Below are 15,544 nucleotides of genomic sequence, written 5' to 3' on the forward strand. Positions count from 1 at the left end.
CCCGTTGCCTCTCTCCTGCCTATTTGACCTCGGAAAGTACCTCGGAAAAGATCTGATTTGCCTCTCTCCGCCCTACAGACCTAGGAAAGGACTTGACTACTCTTAATTAAGGCCAGTATTAATGGCGTCCTTCTTTAAAAAGTGTGATGCGTGTGGGGGCACACTCCCTGAGGCGGATGGCCACGCCAAATGCCTCCTCTGCCTGGGGGAGAGCCATAACCCTCAATCCTGCCAAGTTTGCAGAGGTTTTACCCCCCAAGCGAGGAAAAATAGAGAATCGAGGCTTAAAGCCTTGCTATATGAACAGGCGCTAGCCCCAAATGCCCCAGGGGCCCAGGAGTCCCGGCCAAGCCCATCGGCCGCTGGAGGTGATGAGGCCGCTGAGCCCTCGTGTCCACCACCTCGACAGGCCTTGCAGAGTATCACCCAAGAGGCGCCCGGATTAGAAGAGCCAGTACCCACCACTGTGGCACAGCCATCTAAGGGCCTGAAGGAAGGCAAAAAGAAAACCAAGAAAACAAAACATCTCAATAAGGCCCCACGGGCCAAGCCGCTGCCTCAGTGCCAACCGAGGGCAAGCCTCTCTCCAAGATTGGACAACCCCCCTCCCTTGACTCCGATCGAGCCTCAGGCCTCGCAAGCGCTTTCCTTATCAGGAATTATCCCTGCCCAGCCGGTGCCGTCACCACCGAGCGTACTGCAGGAGGCGCGGAACCGAGAAAGAAGGGGCAGAAGGTCTAGCTCCAGCTCCAGCTCGAGCAGCCCCCCTCCCTCTCCTAAGCGCCCCAGACGGGGTCGATCAACCCGCCGCCGGCGAGGAGCTGCCTCAGCCAGCTCTGCTGACTCCTCATCCCCACCTCGTGAGGGCTCTACTTACCGGTATGGCAGGGCCAGCTCCTCAGCCCCTTGTCTTCCATACCCTTTTTATGGACAGGGGCTGCCTCCATACCCATTTTTTCCTCCTGGATTCGACCCTTGGGAGCCCTATAGGCAGTTTGCCATTGCCTCGGCACCGGCGCGAAGCCACGCCTCCATGGCGTCGGGCCCGACAGCGCCATTGGAGGACAGCCGCCATGGCCACGCCCCCACAAAGCCAGCGCCATTGGAGGAGGCCAGCCAACGCCACGCCCCAGCGATGCCTATGGTGCGCATGCGCCCAGGGACTGAAACGCAGGCTGAAATGGCATCCACCTCCGGAGCTTCCCTTCCTAGGACGCCTGTCCCTCCGCAGCAGGAAGAAGCCCCTAGTGGAGTTGAAGATAAGTCACTGGAAGCCCAGGCAGTAGTTTTAGACCCCCATGATGTTACTGACCCTGGGTCTGGGGAAGATTTTAAGACTTTCTCAGCGCTTCTAGTTAGACTCTCGCGGGCCCTCAATCTGCCGGCTCCAAAGCCTGTTAAAGTTGTTGAGGATCCTGTTTACCCCTCTTCCAAGCAGCATGGGCCTCTAACTACATCCCTGCCGTCACTGCCATATCTCATAGAACTGGTAAAGAATGAAGGAGTCTCCCCAGCCTCCCTTCCTGCAACCCCCAGGAGGGCGGAGTTTTTATACAAGATTGAGCTTTCAGGGGCCCAGTGGCTGGCAAAGCAACCCAGACTGAATTCTAAGGTAGTAGACGCTACCCAACCTAAGGCAGTGCAGAGGTCTCAACCAACTCCAACCGATAAAGAAGGAAAAAAGCTAGAAAGTATGGGCAAAAAGTTTTATTCATCAGCATGCCTATTCGCTCGGATGGCACACTTCACAGCCTATACAGGTGCTTATCAATCCTACCTGTGGGAGAAGATGGCTCCATACATTGATCTACTCCCAATGCAGGACCAGGCGCTGGCAAAGGCGTTCCAGCAAGAGGCGTGTCTTTTGTCGGAAGTACAGAAGGAGCTGGCTAAAAATGTGGCTGATGCCTCAGGCAAACTCCTAGCTGGGGCCATATCCCTACGACGGCATGCCTGGCTCCGGGCCGCAAACCTATCCCCATCGGCTAAGTCTGTCATCGAGGACCTTCCTCTAGATGAGGCAGGTATTTTTAACCCGGACACAGATGCCCAAATTAAAGACACACACGAGGTGACACAGGCAGCTCACAAGTGCGGTGTTCAGCAGACCTACTACTATCAAAGACGTCGATGGGGACAGTATTATCGAAGTAGAAGATCCTCATCTCCAGCGTTTAGAGGGCGGCAGAGGCCTTCCTTTCGTCCATCGGGATCCAGACGTCCTTCTTTTCCCTTCAAATCTCAGCACCGAAGTGCAGGAAAGCAGGGTGAGAAGCAGAGGCGCCGGTTCTAGCTCACAGCCTAGAACCCACTCCCGGTTGCCATCCAGTTCAAGTTTAAGTTCTCCAAGTTTATGTGGTTCTGTTTCTAGTTACGGGCAAATGTTATTGCCTCGACATGTTGGAAAGCAGAAAGGGCACCCCACGTTCCTAAATAGACTGGGCCCGTTTATAGGTGCGTGGAGACAGATAACGTCGGATGCATGGGTCCTCAATATTATTGAGAGAGGTTATGCGATTGAATTTGAGTCCCTACCCCGCACTGGTACCCTCCGTCCTACCAGACCCTCACAGTGCCTCCGAGATGAGGTAACTACGCTGTTTGAGAAAGGAGCAATTTCCAAGTTTTCGCTTGAGAGGGCTCACAAGTGTTTTTTCTCAAGATATTTTCTTATAAAGAAGAAAGGTGGAGGCCTACGCCCCATCTTAGACCTGAGAGCAGTTAACAAACACATCAAAGCTCGGAGGTTTAGAATGGTCACCCTCGCCACCATTCTCCCCTTCCTCCGCAAGGGAGCATGGTTTGCAACGGTAGACCTTCGTGACGCCTACTTCCATATATCGGTGAGGCGCTCCCATCGCAGGTTCTTGAGTTTCCTTATTGGGGATGTGATTTACTCCTTTAACGTTCTCCCATTTGGTTTAGCCACAGCGCCACGGGTTTTTACCAAATGCATGTCAGTCGTCGCAGCCGCCCTGAGGCAGAGGGGCATTACGATCTTCCCGTACATCGACGACTGGTTGCTAGTCTCTGACTCAAGACCCCAACTTGAATTTGATGTGTCCTTCACCTTGTCTTTCTTGCAGGGACTTGGCTTGATCATCAACGAGGAAAAGTCCCATTTACATCCGTCACAAACGATCCAGTTCATAGGAGCTCTTATGGACTCTATCGCCGAAAGGGCTTACTTACCAGAGGAACGGTTCCGTTCCATCCGTGCTTCTATTTCACAGCTCCGTATGTCTGGACAGGCGTCGGCGTGGCACGTCCAGTCTATCTTAGGCCATATGGCCTCAACAACATCTCTAGTAGACCTGGCCAGACTGAGGATGAGACCACTCCAATTCTGGTTTCTAAAAGTTTTCAACCCGTTGTTCGACAGCCAACGGACACTTCTGAGACCACCAGCCAGCGTCCTGGAATCCCTGGAGTGGTGGCTGAAGCGTCACAACCTACTAAAGGGCCTCCCATTCCACCCCCCGACACCATCACTCGAATTGACGACAGACGCCTCTCAAGACGGATGGGGGGCCCATCTCAACGGCATGACAATAAACGGTCGTTGGTCAGCTCAACACCGCACCTTGCACATCAACCTGTTGGAACTACTGGCAGTGGAGAGAGCTCCGCATGCATTCGATCGCCTGCTCCGGGGCAACACTGTCAGATTGGTAACAGACAACACTACAGTGAAGTTCTATCTGAACAAGCAGGGCGGGACACATTCCAGGCTCCTGTTGCAAACTTCCATGAGAATCTGGGACTGGTGTGTGGATCGACGGATAAACCTCCAAGCCGTCCACCTTCCAGGCAAAGACAACGCCTTAGCGGATGCCCTAAGCCGAACGACCACCTCCAACCATGAATGGCAGCTAAACAACAAGGAGTTTTGACTCCTGGCACGCCGTTGGGGGTGGCCGGCAATAGACCTGTTTGTGTCGCCGGAAAACACTCACTGCCCCAACTTCTGTGCCCGTCTTCGCCCGAATGCGACCCCAGGGTGCCTAGGAGATGCGTTTCGTTTTGTTTGGACAGGAGATCTGCTATACGCATTCCCACCCCTTCCTCTGATCGGCAGGGTGGTCACGAAGATTCTACGCGACGACTCCAACTGCATCCTAGTGACTCCGTGGTGGCCTCGCCAACCGTGGTTTGCGCCACTATGGAGGGCAGCCAAGGGCAGCTTCATCAGGTTCGACAACTCTCCAGACCTGCTCACGCTTCATCAGGGCAGAGTCCGCCACCCAGAATTGGCAACTCTACGACTTACAGCTTGGAGGATCGAACCCAACAAGGACTCTCCTCCCCGGTGAAGGCCATTCTTCGGGCAGCCCAAAAGTCTTCCACGAAGCAATCGTACAGATACAAGTGGTCTAGGTTTTGTAAGTTTGCAGAGGCAAGAGGCCTAGACCCCGTCTCGGCCCCAACGTCGGACCTCCTAGACTTCTTATTACACCTATCCACCTTGGGCCTCTCGCTTGCCTCCTTGAAATGCTACCTGGCGGCCATCTCCTGGTATCGGAGGGGATTCGACGGTCAGTCGTGCTTTCAGGATCCCTTAGTCAAGCTCTTCTTTAAAGGTTTCAAAAACTTGCACCCCCCGGTGACCCCACCCGCACCGGCGTGGAGCCTGGAGTTGGTACTATCTCAGTTGTCCAAACCCCCATTTGAACCCATGGCCTCGTGTGATATTTCGCACCTCTCCTGGAAAACGGCTTTCTTAGTGGCGGTCACATCAGCAAGAAGGGTGTCTGAACTTTGCGCCCTCAGGGCGGACCCGCCTTACTTGAGATTTCATAAGGATAAAGTGGTCCTGAGAACTGACGTCACTTTCTTACCCAAAGTGGTTTCTAGATTCCACATGAGCCAGGATCTAACTCTGCCAGCAATCTTCCAGAACCCCTCATCGCCCCTGGAGGTGGCATTGCATTCCTTGGATGTGAGGAGGGCCTTAGCATTTTATACCCAAAGAACTTCGGGCCACAGGAAGTCAACCAGGTTATTTTTAAAATACCGAGCGGATGCTCTGGGGACCCCAGTCTCCTCTCAGCGCTTGGCATCCTGGATAGTGTCGCTGATCCGATTAGCGTATAAACTAGCAGGCCAAGATCCTCCACAGCGGATAGTCGCCCATTCCACGAGGGCGTTGGCTACGTCTCAGGCTTTTCTTAAAGGAGTTCCGTTGGAGGATATTTGCAAGGCGGCAACATGGTCTTCTTCATCCACTTTCGCCACGCACTACAAGCTGGACATCCTGGCGAAGAGAGACGCAGCGTTCGGAAGGGCCATCCTCTTCTCATGCGTGGCATGACCCACCGCCATTGGTGAGTAGCTTGTCAGTCTCCCATATGTGCGATTTCCACAGAAGCACCACGAAGAAGAAGATATAGTTGCTTACCTGTAACTGTGTTTCTTCGAGTGGTGTTCTGTGGAATTCGCACAACCCGCCCATCCTCCCCGCGGTACTCATGCCACAGTGCTCAGCTGCTTCTTCGCGGCTGGGAACTGGGGCCAGCCCCGCCCACCGGGCTATATAGATACTCTATTGGGGAGAGTGGGCGGGGCTTGCCGCCAAAATGTTTCATTTAGAGATTCTAGAAGGTTCCGGAACACTGCGCAGGCGCAGGGAAAATCCCATATGTGCGAATTCCACAGAACACCACTCGAAGAAACACAGTTACAGGTAAGCAACTATATCATTTCATTGGTGTGTTGTTGTAGAATTTAAGTAGTATTTCCTGACATTCGAATCCTATAAGTTCCTCTTTGTAGATCATGCAATATGGTTTTCATTCTGTGCTAACTCAGGTCTGTTTCAGGTGTGCATATTATGTATTTTCTTGGGGTTGTGTGCCTTTAAGTAATTTCTGATTTATGGCAATTGTATCACAGAGTTTCTTGGCAAGATTTCTTTGGTGGGGAGGATCTTTCCCTCTGAGGCCGGGATAGTGTGACGCAAGGTTCCTATAGGAACCCCCGGTGGCGCAGTGGGTTAAACCCTTGTGCTGACAGGACTGCTGACAGAAAGGTCGGCTGTTCAAATCTGGGGAGCGGGGTGAGCTCCTGTCTTTGAGCTCTAGCTCCCCTTGCGGGGACGTGAGAGAAGCCAACCACAGGATGGAAAAACATGAAACATCCAGGCATCCCCAGGCAACATCCTTACAGACAACCAATTCTTTCACCAGAAGCAACTTGTAGTTTCTCAAGTTGCTCCTGACATGAGAAAAAAGTGGGTTTCTATGGATGAACTATGACTTTATTTATGGTCTCCTGAGTCATAGTTCAACACACAAACTCTACTACACCATGATGACATCGATAACGCTCAAAGGTGAAAGATCTAGTCACCGTCCATTGTATTGGTCTATAAATGTGTCACAGAAGAAGATATTCCTGTGCAATACACAGGTTTAGCCTCCCTTTTCTGGAATTCCAAATGCGATCAAATCAGCAACATAGGTGGCTGAGGTAGTGACACCTTTGCTTTCTGATGGTTTTATGTACCTAAAATTTGTTGCATGTAAAAAATTATTAAAAATATCAGGCCCTTGGAAGACACTGGAGTTAGAACCCCCAATAGATACCAAAATCTGTGGATGCTCAAGTCAGATCACATTCAGTGCTATAATAAGATGGTATCCCTAATATAACATTGCAACTGAAATTTTACTTTTTTGATTTTAAAAAAATCTAAAAAGTTGAATCCTTGGATGCTAAATGCATCAATACAGAGGACCAACAGGCTATCCTTATAAGGTACAAATGAAACATAAATAAATTTTGTATTTAGATTTGGATCACATTATCTACATATATACAAGTACCGATATTCCAAAATCTGAAAATTCCAAAAACATATTTCGGATAAGGAATACCCAACTTATATTGGCCTGGACAACATAGCCTAGTGGCCTCTTCTTACCACTTATGTGGCCAAATTTGCTATGCAGTTAGTAGGAAAGAATAAGTCCATTTTGTTTGCCTACAAAATACATTCAAGATGTCATATTTAAGAGACACAGAAGACTTTTTAATGAAATATCATAAATTATAAATTAAAACAATTTAGTTTTTATATTGAATTTCCAGAGTGTACTTTTCACAATTTGATGTTCTGTTTCTTGCATGTAGCATTTTATATAGTCAGATTTACTATTTCCATTACATAATTAATTTATCCTTCCTTTGGCTGTTCTATATTTTCATGCCTCATCTGGGGTATAAAGTAGGAAGGAAGACTTGAGTTATGTTGCATGTAAACTGACAGAATAGGATATTCTAGTAAGTGGTCTGAAAAGTACTTAAGTAGTAAATGATATTTGAAGTTGATGGTCATTAACAAGGTAATTATAATTATAATTTTGCAGCATATTGCATTTAGTCTCACTTTCATGGTCTGCTGTGCAGTAAAAGCTATATTAAGTAACTTGTAACACATCAAGTCATGAGCATTTAAATTCTTTCTTCCTACCCCAGTTAGAAATTAAAGGGAAGATAATTTATTATTGCAGTCTTAATGCTTTATGTATGAGTACAGTATATTGAAAATATGTGTAATACGATTTGAATGAAATTTCTATTCAAACTAATCTTTGTGGTGCTTCTTGAGTCTCAGCAGAAACCTTTCTGTAGTTCTGATGTAGTTTCATTGTCACTGTAAATAATGAAGTTACTGAAATGATTGCCTTGTCAGCAGTAGAAAAAAGTTGTGTATGAAGACATGTGGCCTAGTGAGTCAGAATTGGTGGAAACAAAATCACAACTCTTACACATTATTCAGAGAATGCATTTTTCTCTGTTATAGTGCTGAAACCTTCTCTTGCTATTTTAGGGCTTATTAGACAGGCTTATTGGAGGTGGCTGACGTAGTCTAATATGTAAGCAGCTCAGTGAATAGCTATATTAAGAACCTTAGTGTATAGGAATACAGAAACTAGAAGCCATTTTGTGCTGTTGATGTCAGACTAGCTAATTTCCCCTCCCTAGTTGTAGTTATAGCTTAAAACGGCAAAATTATGCTTAGATTTGCCAGAACTGAAGTTCTTGGCATGTGAAATGAATTCTTTCAACGTAAAGGAAGAGATGGGCTTTTAAGTGTCAGTAATCCAAATCATGAATCTTAGCCATATATCTGATAGTGACAAGATGTGATAAAGAGCTCCTGCTGCCCATTTGCAGCCTAATGTGCTTATTACTTCTCCTTCCCAGTGGCATTTCTGTATTTGCTCAAAAATTCATGAGCATTATTGCTTTTTAGTTTGACAAAGGAAGGCATGTTCACTTTTCTAATACATTATTTTGAAGGGGGGGGGGTTTCTATGAAAAGCATTATGGAAGTATACTACCTTGCATCAAACTGCTAAATGTTTTTATGTTCTACAAGAGGAATTTCCAACTGATAGGTCATGACTTTACCAGTAATGGGTCACACCACAAAGATCTTTTGGAAAGAAAACGACAGAAACGAAGTGAAAAGAAGAATAAGGGGCATTGAATTTCTTTTTAAAAAATACCCATGACCAATGCTGTTATATGTTGCTTCTCTATTTGAAAATTTTACATCTTCTTGAAGCTGAAACCACATCGGAACGAATGAAGTAGACTGCCACCCTAGAAATGGATTATCCAGCAGAAGTAAATAAGTCTAAATTTTACATGTTGTAAACTTTGACAAATTTTATGGGTTTTCCCCTTTTTTTGTGTCAGGAGCAACTTGAGAAACTGTAAGTAGCTTCTGATGTGAGAGAATTAGCCGTCTACAAGGACATTGCTGAGGGACAGCTGGATGTTTCATGTTTTATCATCCTGTAGGAGGCTTTCTCTCATGTCCCTGCATGGGAAGCTGAAGCTGACAAATGGGAGCTCGCCCCACTTCCCGGATTCGAACCACCAACCTTTTGGTCAGTGGTCCTGCTGGCACAAGGGCTTAACCCACTGTGCCACCAGGGGCTCCATTTCCCCCTTAAAATGTTTATATTTTACTCTGTAGCCATATTCTCTGATCTCTAACAAAGATTTTCTAAAAAAGAAAATACAAATAATAGAAGGGTTTATTTAAAATCTTTTAAACCTATGTCATAAAAGGAATCTAAATTTAGAGAAAAAATAAACAGTGAAATGACATAGGATAGGAGCCATGTTAGCCTTTGGTTTGAGGCAAGCCTGATTTTAATTGCAAGCATTAAAAAGAGGGGCATTGGCTTCCCAAATGCTGCATGCCTCCCTGACATGCTATGCCTGCACTGTGGGCACATTACATTTAATGACAAATCCATTTCTTGTAATATGCACTTTCTTGTAATAATGTGTATTACGTTAGACGGTGCATTATACTCGAGTAAATATGGGTAATTACACCCAGACTATCTCATGGTGGGCACTCTAGTTCCATTGAGTTGTCTCTAGTCTAGGGCTGCAACCTTCACTTCTATGAGTATGGTGAGGCATACCTGTTTACGTCTGTGGTTCTCAACCTGTGGGTCCCCAGGTGTTTGGGTCTTACAACTCCCAGAAATCCCATCCATTTTACTAGTTGTTAGGATTTCTGGGAGTTGAAGGCTAGGGGACCCACAGGGTGAGAACCACTAGTCTAAGCTGTCCCAAGCTGTAGAATACATTATTTTATAAGTCCAACGCAACACTTGAGTTGGACCCAGCAGTCCATTGAATTTGGCAAAGGTATAAATGTGGCATGTTTGTGCTCCTCAGCCTAGATAGTAATATTGCAATGTGTTCTGAACTAACTGAAATTTCCATGGTATCACCATATGTGGCATAACTTGACAGAAGACAGTACTAATCCATGGAAAACCGAAGCAAAGTCTGGTTCATGACTAGCTCAGTTTTAGCATGTTCTGTATTCTTTGGCCAAGTCCCATTTCTGAGACAGTAGTCCTGAGATATATTTTGCAAGTCATCTGACTGCCCTGCTCCCCCATACACATAGATTCTTTGCATGGTTGGATTAAGTAATAAAGTTAACACATTTAGATTTGATACTTTAAAATTATGACAAATGTATACTTAGGCATTACGTTATGTATTAACATGCGTACATAAAAATTGTGTCAATGTGACTGTACGATCCAAATGAGAGCTACCTGTTTGCTAAATCTGTACTTTGACTTCAGTATTAAACTTTTTAACTTTCAGTCTGGAGAACAGTAGGCTGTGTGTACTTAAAAATGCATCTGTAGACACAAGCTGCTAGCAATGAATCTTTATTTTCATTCTATGAATAGTGATGATTGTGTGGAGTAGAAGTTTTGAGTAGTTACAGATGTTGTAATAACAGTAAAGTTTTAGGAAAGTCATAGACTGTTCTTTATAAAATGTTAAGTAATCATCCTGGGATATGAAGGGGAAATGCTAGTAACTTTGTTATTGGATATTGTGATTGAACTGGCAGAATTATATGTTGAAATGGACAATACATCTGAACTTGCATACGTTTTCTGTTAAAACAGATGATAGAAAAGAATTGTGTGCAATTTACACAGGTATCTTATCCAGAAGAGGGGCATTTGGTGGATGTCTTATTTTTTACACAATTTTCTGAACCATGTGACATTTTAAGAATGTTTTAAAAATACTTTGTTGACTTTAGCATATTATTTAGAGTGTTTATTTTTGTTTTATCTACTCAGCAGATATTAACTTTTTTTCCATTGTTGGATGTAAAACAGAGCAGTTGAAGGCAGAATTAGAGATACAATGACTTTCTGGCTATAGCTCCTTCTTTTTTAATGGTAATGTGTAGTAAAAGAAAACATTTAAAATCGTATTCTTGTGCTATGACAGACAGACATGGTTGTTTGGCTTTTGCTTACAGAGAAAAAGAAATCACATCGGAAAAAATTATGTGCTATATTTTCTTTTACTTTCTTTTCTAGAAGCAAAAGGAGGAGATTAAGGCTATTATTTTCAGCATCAACCATGCATCCTCTATATTCCAGGCCTGATTTGAGAATACATTAGGACCTTGTGACTGGTTTTAAAAATCATGAGTTCTTTCTGTACAATTGTAGAATAAGAAGTAATAATTCCTTGCTAATATTACAAGTTTTACTTGGCTTGAACTTCCATGGATTCCAGCCTCCTCCATTAGAAACATTTGATGAATGGCTAGAGTCCATGAAAGAATAAAACTTATTCGTCTTCAAGGTGCCTCAAGTCTCTGTTGTTTTTGCAGGCTAACTAATGTAGCTGCTGTCTGGAAACTTTTTGCTAGGCAACTCTGTCAATGTGCTTTGTTCTGTACCTTGGTTTGTTCCGTACCTTGAAAAGTTTTGCAGTTTGTGCATATACTTCTGGATTAAGTCTTTTGGCCAATCATTAATGTATTTACACAATCAAACCTAGGGCATCAGCTGCATCCACTGATGTTAACATATGTTTTGGCTCCATCCCTTTTGAATTCTATATACCGGTATATACGGGAAGTGTTTGAATATGTCAGATGATCCAAAATGTGGATCCACGTGATTGTCCCAGGCCAAGAACAATATGCATATGACTCTTATTAGTACATCTTCACCATCTACACTAATTCACATTGCTGATTATGATCTATAAAGTCATGTATGGCTTGGGTCCAAGTTGTTTAAAACTCATGTAAGCCTACCCAGGCTGTAGATCCTTCTTCTGGTTTTGCCACCCTCAGTGTAGCACCCATTTGTTAGCATATCAAATAAGATCTTCTCAGTGGCTGCTTCCATACCATGGACTTATGCTAACAAAAGAGGAACTACACTACTTTCTGTTTCCTTCTGCTTACAGAGAGTAACTTCTTATCATGTTGGCTGTTGGCACATGACTGGAAAAAGGGCCGTTTTTCCAGTGGCTACTACATTTTTAATGATAAGTTTAACCATGATGAAATATTTATTTCACAAACAATAATCACATTAAAATACAGTTATTTTTAAAATATAAAATCATGCCTTCATCAAGTAGGATGTTGCAAGTGATGTGAAGATGAGAAGTGTATATCTCCAGTATAAAGACTATTCGAAACCACAATTTTCCCATTCACTAAAAATGTTAGAAGGAGAAAAAAACACAAACATTTAAGGGTTAATTGCAAACATGGTAAGGCCGAAATGGTATTAATGTGAACTGAAAAATAAGAGATGAACTTGGCTTCTTAGTTTCCCTTTGTTATGCCCTGTTCCTTCTATTTATAATTTCTTGTGATCTGACTCTTCCTTTTAAGTGGTGCAGCTGAGCACTAGTTTTTCAGGGTGGGGGGTTTAGACCCCTCCTCCCTTACTATTGACCAGTATACTTTTGTTCTTCCTTAATGTTGAACTATGCAATCTTTTGTCCATTAGAGTAAAATGATCAAGAGTGATTCACTGACAAGGCAAGGACTGTTATAAGAAACTTTTCACAGTAAAAGTAAAAAAAATGATAGGATATTGTTAAAGATGAAGCCATTCCACCTGTAAAATATACTTCTGGATAGGTGGAGTCACGCTTTGTCTGAACCTCACCACATGCAAGATACTATAGATGAAAAGAACAAGATTTCACCTCGATGTCTTTTATACTTTTTAAAGAGAGAGTTTCATGTTATTTCTCCAAACAACTTTTTTCTTGTTTCCTTTATTTATCTTCCTGTATTGTAGATGGATTACATCTGTATAGGAGCCCCCAGAGGTGCTGTGAGTTAAACCCGTGTGCTGGCTGGACTGCTGCCTTGAAGGTTGGGTTGTTAACCTGAAGGTTGCCCGGTTCAAATCCAACCCAGGGAGAGCACGGATAAGCTCCCTCTATCAGCTTCAGCTCCATACGGGGACATGACAGAAGCCTTCCACAAGGATGGTCAAAACATCAAAACATCTGGGCATCTCCTGGACAACATCTTTGCAGACAGACAATTCTCTCACACCAGAAGCGACTTGCAATTTCTCAAGTTGCTCCTGACACGGAAAAAAAATCTGTATAACCCAGTAAACCAAGTATATATCTCAATTCTCTATGGAATTAAACCTTATTAGTCTTGCCTATAGACATGCATCTTTGTTTTGTTTTTTTAAATCGTGTCAGAAGCGACTTGAGAACATACTGCAAGTTGCTTCTAGTGTGAGAGAATTGGCTGTCGACAGAGACGTTGCCCAGGGGACGCCCAGATGTATTGCTGGGAGGCTTCTCTCATGTCTCCGCAAGCTAGAGCTGACAGACGGGAGCTCACCCCGTCTCGTGAGTTTGAACTGACAACCTTCAGGTCAACAGCCCAGCTGGTACAAGGGTTTAACCCATTGCACCACCGCATCTCATTGCATCTTTGTTGACCTGATTAGATAGGGTGGTTCCTTAGATGAAAAGCCAGTGAATTTAACCTAGCCACTGAAAATTCAGATAAATCTATTGAAAAAAAATATTGGCCTTGGATCTGACTGCATCTTTTCAGCCCTTTGGTAATGCCCTTAAATGTCCAAGAGCCACTGTTCATTACATGTAGATTAAATATGAAACTATTATCTTATTTAGAGTCAAATGTACTGGTAGAGTTTTTTGTGATCATATCAGCTCTAAATGTAAATTTGGACAAGTCTGACAACTGGAAGCACAAGTGAGCCGTTGACATTTACTACAAGAGTGAAGTGTACAATTTCTATCATTGGTCTCTTCTAGTTGACGTTTACTACAAACTTTGAATACATTTTATGATTTCTAACATTTATCTCTTCTACTTTTTCTGGGTGCATTCAGTCATATCTATCCTTCCATTTTGATTTTTTAAAATGTGTACATTTATTTATAAACATTGAGTTTATCTGACAGATTATCACTGCTTGTATTGCATATGCAGTTTTAAGCGTCACTTCTACTGTTCTTTTAAATTATGTAAATAATGGTATGTGTCGCAGCAAAAACAGGAAGTATTTCTTAGTAATGACAGGAAAGATAGTGTGGAAAGAGTTTTCTAGTTCTTCCTTTTTACTCAACATTTGGTAGAAGCGAAATGGTTCTCAGTGACAGTAACTGCATCCTGGGAATTTACTCATGTGGTGTGTGTATATGCAAAGAGGTGCTTTTTTCCAATTTCAATACAGAAAAAGAGAATTGCTAAAATAGATGTAATACTTCTGGGTCAGGATGGAAAGGATGTCTTATCTCATAGAAGTATTGCTGAATTAAGTTTTTCTGATCAACATTTTTTAATATTCACTTTTTTTACATGGTGGCAGTAATTATTTTATTGGTCTACTCCTATAATGGTAAATTTGAAGTTTTCCACTAACTTGAAGTCTAGTTGTGTCTGACTCTGGAAGGTGGTGCTCCTCTCCATTTCTAAGATGAGGAGGCAGGGTTGTCCATAGATGCCTCCAAGGTCATGTGGCTGGCATGACTGCATGGAGTGCCATTACCTTCCTGCTTGAGCTGTACCTATTGATCTACAAACATTTGCATGTTTTCGAACTTCTAGGTTGGCAGAAGCTGAGGCTAACTGTGGGAGCTCACCCTGCTCTCTGGATTTGAACTGCTGATCTTTTGGTCAGCAAGTTCAGCAGCTAAGTGGTTTAACCTGCTACGCCCTATACTTTATTATTATCATTATAAAAATGTTTTGGAGATGGAGGAAAATGGCTTGCCTGATTCATTGTAGACTTTTACATGTGTAGGGTTAATTTGGGATAAACCTTCGAAGAGATGGTTGAGAATTACTTTTTATGTAGTAGCAGTTAGTGTCCCATATGCCGTTTGAATAAAAGAATTTCATTTGATAGCTGTTTTATCTAACTGTTTAGGGACATTTTTAAACATTTTGTTGTTGAATAATGATGTTGTTGTAATGATAGCTGTATCACTTCATTGCCAACAACAACTAACAGTTGTATAATTACAACTAGTAGAATGTTTTTTATATATATAAAACTGTTCATATTGTCAGAAAGATTGAATTTCCAAATGCATAGACCTATCTAGAAGAAAAAAGTAAACTACCTTTTCCTATGTCTGCTCAAATTTTGGCTCTCTTGGCCTTGGAAGTGAGTAAAAGTAGATTACTCCTGGGATATTCCACCCCAGATCTAGAATAAAAGGGATGCTCGTGGCTCTTCTTGTTACACAGTTTTTCTCAAAAGGTTTTATTATCTAATATTTAATATAGCATTTGGCCCAAGGTGTTGTCTTTTTATATTTGATTTGTGGTTTTTCTATATTGTTGTTTATTCGGGTTTTTTTTTTTTTTTAGTGCTGTTACATGTACTGTATGACTCCCCTGCCCCAGTAGAACAGTTTCAGAGGAAATACCGGTCAGTATAAGGAAGCGTTGAATAATCCATCTCACAGCACAATATCCCTACCAAATCCCCCTTCTCAGTCTGTTTAAGAGAAAAATTGTAATCATGACTGTGTTGCGTGTTTAGTAAGGGCAAAAAATGACAGCTTGTGTGCTGAGTTATGTACTAGCCGTCAGTTTCTTACTTGCTTTTGTCAGTGACAGATTGTATTTTTTAAAAGGGGGGGGGACTGGTGTTCTGGAACATATTTTGAATTTGGTTGAAGCAAATGTAGCACTAAATATTATTAAAGA

The 15,544-nt window shown here is 43.2% G+C and overlaps 1 protein-coding gene across 9 annotated transcripts in view; it reads left to right on the forward strand.

Moving 5' to 3' along the window:
- The window catches only part of ncoa2 (nuclear receptor coactivator 2), a 162,810-nt gene that overhangs the window by 92,134 nt on the left and 55,132 nt on the right, over positions 1 to 15,544 (forward strand). The window contains exon 1 of one of the 9 annotated variants that reach the window (XM_062980271.1): positions 15,229 to 15,263. The exons of the other annotated variants lie outside the window; for them this stretch is intronic. The gene's annotated coding sequence lies outside the window, so the exon portion shown is untranslated. Of the gene's footprint in view, positions 1 to 15,228; positions 15,264 to 15,544 lie in introns of those variants that run through there. 9 annotated transcript variants of the gene reach the window in all.

The sequence above is a fragment of the Anolis carolinensis genome, chromosome 4 (genome assembly GCF_035594765.1).
Source record: "Anolis carolinensis isolate JA03-04 chromosome 4, rAnoCar3.1.pri, whole genome shotgun sequence".
In the NCBI taxonomy this organism is placed as follows: Eukaryota; Metazoa; Chordata; class Lepidosauria; order Squamata; family Dactyloidae; genus Anolis; species Anolis carolinensis.